The sequence below is a fragment of the Callospermophilus lateralis genome, chromosome 2 (assembly GCF_048772815.1).
Source record: "Callospermophilus lateralis isolate mCalLat2 chromosome 2, mCalLat2.hap1, whole genome shotgun sequence".
In the NCBI taxonomy this organism is placed as follows: domain Eukaryota; kingdom Metazoa; phylum Chordata; class Mammalia; order Rodentia; family Sciuridae; genus Callospermophilus; species Callospermophilus lateralis.
In genome coordinates this window covers 130,034,000-130,045,512 of record NC_135306.1, presented here as the reverse complement: position 1 = coordinate 130,045,512, position 11,513 = coordinate 130,034,000, and the positions used below count along the sequence as shown (strand labels likewise).

Sequence of the window (11,513 nt, the reverse complement as noted above, 5' to 3'; positions counted from 1 at the left end):
TTAGTGTCTACTTGAATTTTCTTAGTGAAATATAATACAAAGTCAAAGGTGCAAGGGCACAGGTGCATGAAATTTGAGGAGAGCAGAATAAAAAAACAGCTTTGAAGAGTGGGGGGAAAAAGCCTCCACTTCTAAGAGCCAGGATTAAGGTCACTGAGGGAGGCACTGTCCAGTGTCAGAGGATACCACTTACATGGGAGGTAATATGATGGTACCTTCCCAAGATGTGTGACACAGGCACAGCAGAAAGGGGAAATTCAGAGAAGTTGAAGAATACAGGGTCATTTTCTGATAAGGGAGAGGGTCAGATGCATGGATCTACAGAGATGCCCAGGGATGAAAGCTGGGGGATTATGGGTGGCCTGGAGGCTCAAGCTTTCTGCACTTCAGTAGCTCCGTAAACACTCCATCCACAGATTGACCTAGATTCCCAAACCATTTGTGCTACTCAATGTAATTTTTCCAGGCCTCTTTCTTGATAGGATTTTAAATCGTGGGGTTGTACACAATTTATCTCCGGAATTCTATTTTCAGACAGCAACAGCCTGAAATAATTTGGATGTAGGTGTTTTGGAATTGGACAATCTACCCAGCAGAGGCAAGGTCAGGCAAATTTATGTGATTTCTGGCCATTGCTACACTTCTGCTTGCTTCCAAAAACATGTAAGAAGAGATCAGGTCAATGGGACAAATGCTCAGCTCCCTTTAGGGGCATGGTTGTTCCTAGCATTGGTTTCTTAAGAATTTCTCTTGTAAGGGGTCTATGAGTATCTCCTTATGACTTCAACTTGTGCCTGCATTCGTGAAGAGTTTACACAGCCCACAACCCTGTATGCAGAACTCTTTTTCTCTCTTTCCGGAAGTGATGACTTATATAGTTTTCCTGGAGTTTTTATATTACCAAAAAGTCCCAGTAAATGACATTTACTTCTGAAACTTTTGAAAATGACGGGTGGGGACTGTTGAATGGCTAAGACATAAAGCCCAGAGTTCGAAGTCCTTCATAATGTGTATGTCATGTCCTTGTGTTTATTCCCATTGAAGCCCTCAATTGTCACAGCTATAATCCCATAGTTATTCATAGGGATCCATAAAAAGTGTGTCTCTGAGCACTCAACTGTAAGTTTTCAAGCAGAGGCAATGTGTTGCCCTCCAGCTCACCATTTCCCCCAACACCTCCAATATTTATAGACCACATTTGTGGATTGCCAAAATGAATGAATGCCTGCACCTCTCCGTCCTACACCATGGCCTGCCTGGTGGCTTCCACATTCTCCCTGACCTCAGGGTCCTCAGCTTGTCCCATTTGCCATCCATACTTGCCTCACTCCAGGACACCCTGGACTTTGAGCCACTGTTCACTGTTTTCCTCTGAAAGTTACGTCCATGGCAAGCTGATGAGTTCCCCATATACATTCTGTCCACTCAAAAAGAATCTATAGGAGATGGCATTCAGGCAACAGGCAATGAAATGAATCCTATCCTAAATCCAAATCCTATTCTGGCAGTTAACTAGCTGTGAACTTGGGTAGGAGACTCAGTCTCTTTTGCTGTTTGCAAAATGACGATAATAACATTGCCTACTTCTTATAGCTATTGGGAGGACTCAATGAGATGGTATGTAAGTTGTTTGACCCCATGTCAGGAGTAGGGTAAATTCTCAGTGACTAACTATTGTTATTGTCATTACTATGACACTCTGGCCATGAATCACATTTCTGGTCAAGGCTAACAGTTTCTGGGGGAGGTGCTAATAGCTCCATGCTGGGCTCTCCTAATCCCAGAGCTTCAGGAGCTTTTCACCTCCTGTGCTGACGGGAGAAGGGGAAATCTGGCCCCTCTGCCACTTTGTGAGCACATGCTAGTGGAAACTACAACCACAAAGAACCTCTCTCCAGGTATTATTTGGGCTCCAAACAGCAAAAAGGTAAACTTGATGACTGAATTGTTGAGTTTTCTCTTGGCAAAAAGTTCAAAGGGACCATTTTCTTAAAATCCTTTGCTGACATACAACCTAAGCATTATACTCAAAAGTGAAGAGCTAGCATTTCTCAAATCAGGCTTCTTTTGTCAAGCATGTAGAAAGCGGTGTCTGACTCCCACTTTTTGTAAAAGACACGTGAAATGAGATAAACCATGGTAAAAACCTGAACTCTGTGCAATAACTCCTTTCTAATCCTGTTCTTACCTGGACACATTGTTCTTCTAAAGTAGCTTTGTCTTTATCAAGTGTATACTCACTCAGAATGAAGAAAATGTGGAATGAAAAAAAAAATATATATATATATGTATGTGTGTGTGTGTGTGTGTGTGTGTGTGTGTGTGTGTATGCAATGGAGTTTTATTCAGGAATAAAGAAGAATGAAATTATATAATTTGCAGGAAAATGGATAGATCTTGAGAATGTTGTGCTAAAGGAAATAAGCCAAGCTCAGAAAGTCAAGGGTCATATGTTTTCTATCAGATGTGGAAGCTAAAGAGGAAACAGGAAAAGGAAGTTGTTAAAGGGAGGGATGAAATCTCATAAAAACTAAAGGGATAAGAGGCAAGGAACCAGGGGGAGAAAGGAGGGGAGGAATAGGGGAAATACTTGGGAATATTAACCATGTATGAATATGTAACAGTGAATCCCACCATTATCTACACCTACAATGCACCTATAAAAATATGAGAAAAAATTTTAAAAATGTAAATGTACACTCATTCAACTACCACCAGGCTCCTGTGAGGTGTCAAGGTGTTGGGCTTGATGTGGACAAAGATGAATCCCACGAAGTCTGGGCCTGAGGCTTCCTGACCTGTGCTAGAAATGCCTGTGAGGTTCAGGGTAAAAGAGAGAACTGGTCCTGCACCAGAGGTAGTAGGCAATGAGTATTTCTGGGTTGGTAGACACTGTCCCATTGACCCTCATCACCAATCTGTAGAGTAGGCAATGTTACCCCAATTTTGCTGACATTCAGAAAGATGAATGGAAAGTGGAATTTAGTGACAGAGCTGCCGTGACAAGGAGGACATTACAACAAGACTTAATGGTATATCTTCTGATTTTTGTTCCTATCTTGAATTTAACTTATTTTACTGTAGTAACAACAATAATGAAAATCCCTTTGTCTCTTATTGTATGCTAGGTACAGATCTAAATTTTCTCTACACAAACTCATTTTTCTAGCTGAGGTAGGTATTTTTGTAATCTCCATCCTACATTTGGGGTAATTAAAGCACAGAAGCATCAAATTATTTCTCCAAAGTTCTGTAGCTAATAAGGAGGGGAACTAGGTAGTTCCACTGGAACAAAGTCATGACATTTAATCTCTTAATTGTTTTCTTCATTGCCTTTTTTCCACCAAGGATTTTCTTTTTACTCTTATTTCCTGACTTTTAAATTTTTATTTTTTGATACTAGGGATTGAATCCAGAGGCCCTTTATTAGAGCTATATCTCCAGTCCTTTTATTTTTGAGACAGAGTCTCACTAAGTTGCTAAGGCTAGCCTCAAACTTGTAATCCTCCTGCCTCAGCTACCCAAGCTGCTGAGATTACAAACATGTACTACCATACCTGGTCTTATTTCTCAATTTTTAAAAAATAGCTTTTTATAACTCTCTCTGTAGATCTTAAATCCTTGTTTTTAAAGGACACACCAAAAATAATACATTTATAATACATATACAGATAATGACATTGCTATGATTTTTTTCCCCATAATTCCACATAGCAGAATATGAATGAGAGTAGAAATAAGTTGAGAAGATTTCTACATTTTACTTTCTTTTTTTTTTTTTTTATCTTTCTAGGAATTGCTTTTTTTTATTTTTTTATTTTTTTTATTTTTATTTTTTTTCCTCTTTTTTTTTATTCAAAACATTACAAAGATTTCAGAATCACATCTGTTACACATCCACATTTTTACATAATACCATAATAGTAACTGTTGTATTCTGCTACCTTTCCTATCCTCTACTATCCCCCCTCCCCTCCCCTACCATCTTCTCTCTCTACCCCATCTACTGTAATTCATTTCTCTTCTTATTTTTTTCCCATTTCCCTCACAAACTCTTATATGTAATTTTGTATAACAATGAGGGTCTCCTTCCATTTCCAAGCAATTTCCCTTTTCTCTCCCTTTCCCTCCCACTTCATGACTCTGCTTAATGTTAATCTTTTCCTCCTGCTCTTCCTCCCTGCTCTGTTCTTGGTTGCTCTCATTATATCAAAGAAGACATTTGGCATTTGTTTTTTAGGGATTGGCTAGCTTCACTTAGCATAATCTGCTCTAGTGCCATCCATTTCCCTGCAAATTCCATGATTTTGTCATTTCTTAGTGCTGCATAGTACTCCATTGTGTATAAATGCCACATTTTTTTTATCCATTCATCTGCCCCTCAATACATTTTACTTTCAATCCCTCTCGGCCCACCCCTGCCCCGCTCTGGAATACTGGCAACAGGAATTAATACAGGGTTTCTGTGGCTCTTTTTCCTTCTTTAATTCATTTATTGACTTCATCTTTTATAGGCTTCAGTGTGAGTGTGTGTATGCTTGAATGTGAGTTTTGTTGACTAGGCTGCACATTCTCTGAGGTTGCAATACATCTTAATCTCTGGCACATATTTCCAAACATAAAAACTCTGATTCTCTTTTTCATATACAGTCATTTGAATAAAGAACACTGTGGTAGTGGAATCCTAATTAGAATAAATTATACTCCATGTATGTATAATATATCAAAATATACTCTACTGTCATGTATATCTAAAAAGAAAAAAAAACACCACTGTGGTAGATATTCACTGTTGCTTGGATAACTCAAAACCTCTATATTTCCTTTTTGTTTAGTGATCATGCTCTGATTTTATTTGGGGGTGGGGTGTTTAGTTTCAGGGCTTTTTCCCAGTTTCCCTGGAAGCTCCGGGTGGTCGGAAGACCAAGCCAAAGTTGCTAGTTGGGAATCCCACAGTCTCTGAAGAGGCAAAAGCAGCTCTGCCCCCACCTACTACTTCCTGCCTAGAATGTGGATTTGGTAAATAAAACTTTGATACATATCTTGGGCCAAGGGGGAACAATGGGGATGAAGGCCCTGTGCTATGATTAGAGCAAAACAGAAGTGGAGATGTTAATACTAGGCTGCCTAACTCTAGACTTCTTATGCAAGTTTTAAAGCCACTGTCCTTTCTGGTCCCTGTGGCTAGAAGCCAAGCACAATTCCCTCTGATAGAGGATTCAATAGTTTGTTAAACAGAATGAAAAAAAAACAAAAATAAAACAAAACAAAGGATTTTCTGAAACAAATTTAAATCTGGCATCTTTATTTATGGGTCAAATAGTGAACTCAAAACGTGAGTCAAGAAAAATAATTTTTTTATTCAACCATAAAAAATAATTAAAACGTTAATGTCCTACTCAGGAAGAATAATATCTCCCAGGAGACTCCTGGGTTGAAATGCCCATTCATTTCAGTTCCATGTTTCCCTTTCAAGAATCATTTTATCCTCTTGGGTTCATTAGCAGAATCTGTCAATTTCACAACGCCACTGCTCTGCTGTCTGCATTTAGCACTTCTGGAAGTCACAGAGCAACCCACCTCTTTTCCTATTGCCATTTGCGGGAATAGCTAGATTCCTCCTTGTGGAAATCAGATGCTTTTCAACATTTTCTGGTGTTAACCGAGTGGGTAGCCAATTAGAACCCGAGAAACGTGACAGTGGCAAAGTACACGCATGCCCAGTGAACCATATTGTTGGTGAGAATTTCTGGGAGGTCTGCATGTTTTCTTGTCTCAGGATTTCCCCTGCTATATCATTAATTCCTTGCAGTGTGACACTGGAAGCAGGAAGATCCCAAGGAGGCAAGTGGAAATGGGGGTGGGTGCTCAGTTTGGTGGTGAATTGTAAACATTTACCAACCAGCTCAGGAATAGGAGGAGGGTTGAGTCGCCATGATGTCCAGTTTCTGAGGCTGATTTTGAGTGACCAATGGTTCCAGAGCTGGTTTGTAAATTTCCTGAGAAATTAACAATCAGTACTCAGAAGACTCTGGACACACACCGAATGTGTGTCCTCGTTAACTTCCCCAGGGTCCTAGCAGGTTTTAATAGAGTCGTGTTCAAGGTGTTGCAACAGAGGTTATGAGATGCTAAGAAACTTGCCCATGGTTGCCAAACCATTTGGCCGTGAGGCCAAAGTTTGTACCAGGTCCCTCTGATTTCACATTTGGATTCTTAACTCTAACATTTAGAGAACATGGACAAAATGAAAGGAAAGAAAAAAGAAGAAAAGTAATAAAGGAGGAAGGGAACAGTAACAGGCAAAGGCCAAGCAAGTCCCTGTGGTCTCTTTAAGTATGATACCAGAACAGAGATCAGCAGCCAGTGGATCAGATATGACCCAATGACCAGTTTTAAAGTTGCTCAATAGTTTTTACATTTTTAGAGGGTTATTAAAAATGAAAGAAAAAGAAGAATGGATGACAGAGACACATTTTGCCTCAAAAAGCTTTAAATGTTTACTTTCTAGCCCTTCTCTGTTACACCAGGTCTGGCATGACCCCTGGGCCTCACTGATCTAGGGCAGTTATAGGAGAGAAAGAGAAGGGACATCAGCCTGTGGTAACAACCTGCTATTGCCCCGCAACCTTTACATGGTTTATCTAATTTAATTCTTAAAATAACATCAAGAGATGTTTTTAATTTATAATCTCTATTTTAGCCATAGAGAAAACTGAGAATCAAAGATGAATCTGCTTATACAAATATCCAGCTAGGAACTGGAAGAGATCAGACTGGGGTTTAAGTTTCTCAGGCTCCAAGACTCTTGTACCACACTGGGTAAAGCCTCTTCTTCCAACTGGTGGTCTAGCAGGTAAAAAGGACGGTGCTGTACTGATATGCAGACAGATGAATCTAGATCTTAGGCCCCAAAGGCATGTTACGGACTTGGAGGAAGAAATACTTAATTCTGCCAGTGAATGGGCTTCTAGTCTTCACAAAGGAGATGATAATGAGCTTATCTTCAAATGCTGTCCTCAGTCAAGGACAGCAGGACAATCTCTAAGAAGCATTAAAGGGTGGACACTCTAGGGACTGATAGGTGTTTCTCTCATTGCAGCATAGGGCTCCTGCTGGACAAATGGCAGACATTCCCCTGGCAGCTAGGTTAGCTACACGATAAAGGGCCGAAGTTCTGAGCTTGGTCAACATGCTGGTGCCCCTCACGTGCTAGGGGCAAGATTCCTGAGCAGATAGAAGAAAAACAGAGAATATCATAAATTATTTGGAATTAAATAAAATTATATAAATGAAAGTGTCTAACGACACCCAAGGTATCTAATATAATAAGATCTGTCACTAATTGAACCATGTTATAAGTCAGTGTTATGGTAGTTACTTTGTGAAATAGACTATCTCATAATTAATATTAATTCTCAATTAATTAATATTTAAAGCAGGAAGATGGGTGTGCTAGTCCTGTCCTGTTTGCTATCCCACCCATTCCTCACCTTCCTGCTCTGGTCTGTACACAAGGTGTCATCATTAGGGGTCTGTAAGTCCCAGATTTCAATATCACCTGAACTTGTCGGTTGTAGAATTTGAAAGATGGGGATAGGAGTCTGAAGGCTAGGAGTAAAGGAGAAGTAAGCACATTTCTCTCTTTTTCTTTCTGTTTACAATTAGAGCTGCATCTCCTCTAAATCTCCTGCTTCCCTCTACGTGTCTGATGTGGTTTTAGACTCTGATGGGTGACCTGGCCTCTGGTTCTTGTAACTATACTTCCTTCTTTTGTCCTTGTAGTCTTGGGGTAGAAGCAATCCCACCATTGTTAATTTCTGACTGGCCTCACTGTCTCATCTGGTCTTTTACCACCTCTTGCATGTGTATAATTATTTTCATGTTTTAAAGTCTCCGGTTTTTAATAATTATGGTGTTTCCTACATTTTTGTTCAGTTTGTACTCTAGTAAGCTGTCTTAGTCTGCTCAGGCTATCGTGGCTTAACCATAGAAGTTTATTTTCTCACAAGTCTGGAGACTGGATGTCCAGATAGGTGTGCCATCATCATAGGATTCTGGTGAGGACTCTCTTCTTGGCTTGAGTACAGCTTCCTGCTTGCTGTGTCCTCACAAGATAGAGAAAAAGAGCAAGTGCTCTGGTGTCATTCTCATAAGGGCACTAATCCTATCAGGAGGCCCCACCCTCAGGCCCTCATCTAATCCTCTCAAAGATTCCATCTCTACATCACATTGGGAGACAGGACTTGAATGTATTATTTTTGAGGGGACACAGATATTCCGTATTTTTTTCATATTTAATGTTTTACAAATTAGGAAACTGAGATTAGAAGAGGTAAAATATTTTTTTACCAAACTCCTAATAAATTATAAAATTGGGATTCAAATTCAGATCTGTCTACCTCTAGTGGCATACTATTAACATTATACCAGATTGTTTCACAAAGCGCATGCATGAGAATCCAGTAATGGCTCATGTATTTGACTTTGTAATTGTGCTAACACAATTTAACCAAATTCCTTATGACTACTGGCTTGTGGGACTTGGGCCTGTATATGTGCTCTTTAAATCACAATATGATTGATGGGATACTTTAAAATATAGAGCTAACATCTGCACACCTCTTTACAGCTCACAGAGCTTGCCTGCCTCATGTCCTCCTGTCCTCATTTGCTCTCTACAACGTGATTGTCAGGGTGGAGGGGCAGATCTAGGCAGAAGCTGAAGGAGAGAAAGTAACAGAGGAAAGAAAGACTGAAACCCAAAGGCTAGCACTGATGTTCCCCATCATACCCACTAGAACTGCAATGTTCTTTAGAGATCAATCACAATATCGAAGGCCCGGTTGAGTGGGAGCTGCTTCTGCTATTATTTTATACTTCCTGAATGTCATCAGATTCATTTACTGGTTTTTCAGATAAGAGATCTGAGGGCTTGCCAGTACACCATGTTGCCTCTTTGAAGTTACCTACTTCAAGGGGAGCTCTGTGCACGAGAGAAGGGGCTTTCTAAGTGTGGTGGGTAAGAAGGGCTTGCAGTGAGAACATCCAAGCACTTGCCGGGTGGCAGCTGGTTCCACTGATATTTTAATGACTCCATCTGTGTAAAAATAGATACCTCTAAAGCACTTGAAAGCATTTTGTTCTCTTAAAATAGGTTAGAAAACATTTCCCCTTTTGTTTGCACTCTTAATTGGCTTAGCAAAAGCTCTTCTTGGAATCCAAGGTCTAGAATGAACTTAGAAATCATGTTGAAGATAATGAGGAAACTGAGGGATCGTAAAGTTTTAATGTCTTATCTAATTTCATACAATTCGCAGAGACACAGGGTATTTGATCAGCCAGTGAGTTTGGGGAGAGAGAAGGATTTATTAGAGGAGAGCCCTGTTCTCAAGAAGCATATCATCCAGTGTAGGAGTTTAGACATGTAAACCAAAACCTGTATATCAAAATAAAAAATGAAAATGGAGTGGAGACATTTTATGGGCAGTAGTGGTAGTTCAAAGTCTGCTTTTAGAAATAGTTACCAGTCTCAACTAAGTACTAAAAGAGTGAGATTTAGAAATACAAAACTGAATGTCAGCTGTGAGGAGGAAGCATTGGTCCAGGCTACATCTGACCTTTGGTTTTATCCATTAGGTTTGTGATAAGTTTTTTAAGTCACGTACCGTGAGAAAAACAAATATAGTTTCCCCAAGTCTGAAGGAGAATTCTGGGCTTCCTTCCGCTGAATGTCCCATTGCCACTCTTAACTCTGAGCCATTCTCTGGAGATCATATTGCTGGTAGTTCTGGAGGCGATTGGAGTCCAACCTTCTTGGTCAGGGAGGAGACAGCACCCATGATGCAGAGGGTGTTCTTTGTGGAAATGAAGGCATGGGCCTGAGTGGGCTACTGGCAAGTACTCTGAATTACTTGGGTCAAGATGGGGATGGGACTCTAAAGTAATCTGGGGATAGTGGACAGTGACAGGGTGCAAACCAGGTTGAATATGTTTTTAATGTAAGCATGGGGAAAGGCTTCATTTAAAGCTTTTTTGGGATAGGGATAATATCAGAGCTAAGGATCAGGGGGAACCCTGAACAGCACCAGGGTGTGACGTGAGAGCTCTGACTGGCTCCTCTCTGCTGGGAACTGCCTTTTCTTTGCTTCGTCCCTGAGAATCCCTCTTCCTCTTTGAGTAATCTCTGGTTTCTTTGCTTTGATTTAAATGTCTCTCCTCCTGCCCATTGCTTGCACCCTTACTAGCTGCTTTGACACAACACATACAAATGCTGACATATGTATATGTTATATATGTAATCCTTCTTTCTTTTCTTTACAGCTTTTACAGTTTATTAATCTTCATGAAGGATTTACACAATCTCCGCAGATAAAGTCATTGCAGAATCTTTACTCCTTTGGCTTTTTGCCAGCCCCAACATTTGCCTTCGCAGTCCCACTGACTTTCTTCATTGTGTTCTTGTGTTCCTTTTGCTGTTTTCTTGAGGTCTTTTTCTTTTCATACAGGCCGTGTCTTGCCAGACTATGTTTGGGTTCATTTTTCTTTGCAATGATCCAAGGAATTGTAAATCATGCCAAAGCCATCTCCAAAATGGGTTCTGAATCCAAACACAAATATGACATCTGGTGTGGTCTTGTACATGTTGGCTAACTTTTCTCGAATTTCTGTCTTAGGTACTATTGCTTTCCCAGGGTGAAGAACATCAATGACCATTTATTTCCTCTGAAGTAACTGGGTGGTTATGAACTTCCTGGTCCAGATAATTACTATGTCATTCATGATGGCGGCAGATCCTCAGAAACCCAGGGAGAAAAAAACTATCTTTCTTACTGAATGAATCTTGGACTTCAGTTTAGCTTTGGAGAATGGTACCAGTTGATGAACCTTGGTTGAAAAGTTATGGTATCAGTAAATAGTCTCCTCCATGGGAGATATCTATCTATCTATCTATCTATCTATCTATCTATCTATCTATCTCCTCTTGTCTTACAAGGTTGTGGTCTGTGGTACATAGATTTTTAAGAAACCCATGATCACTGACTTCTGATATTCACACCTTTGTGTGAATATCTAATCAATGAAATGTGGAAAGGATGAAGTTCTTCCCACAATTATGTGCATGTAATTATAAGAGAGTATAGCAATCAGCTGGCTAGAACCTCTTTCTCCTTTCCTCTCCCCTCTCAAATCTTACTTTGAAAAGTTAAGCTACCATGAAACCTACCTCTGCAAGGAAATAACTACTGACAACAGTCTGAGGAAGTGTGAAAACAGATCCTTCCCCAGCCAAGACTCTAACAAGACCCCACTCTTGGTAATGCTTGGATTACACCATTCAGCAGAAGACCCAGCTAAGCTGTGCCCACACTCCTGGCTCTCAAAAGCTGTGAGATAATAAATGTGTATTGTTTTAGGCTCCCTGTGGGAATCTGTTACACAGCAATAGAAAACGAACACAGTTTTTAGTAGCTATAAGAGGATGCACTAATATAGTGCCTCCTGGGAAGGAG

General features: G+C 40.1%; 1 pseudogene; it reads right to left on the bottom strand.

Annotated features, from left to right (window-relative positions):
* Window positions 1-10,391: 10,391 nt before the first annotated feature.
* LOC143391220 (small ribosomal subunit protein eS24 pseudogene) lies at window positions 10,392-10,782 on the bottom strand (annotated as a pseudogene).
* Between the last annotated feature and the right edge of the window lie 731 nt (window positions 10,783-11,513).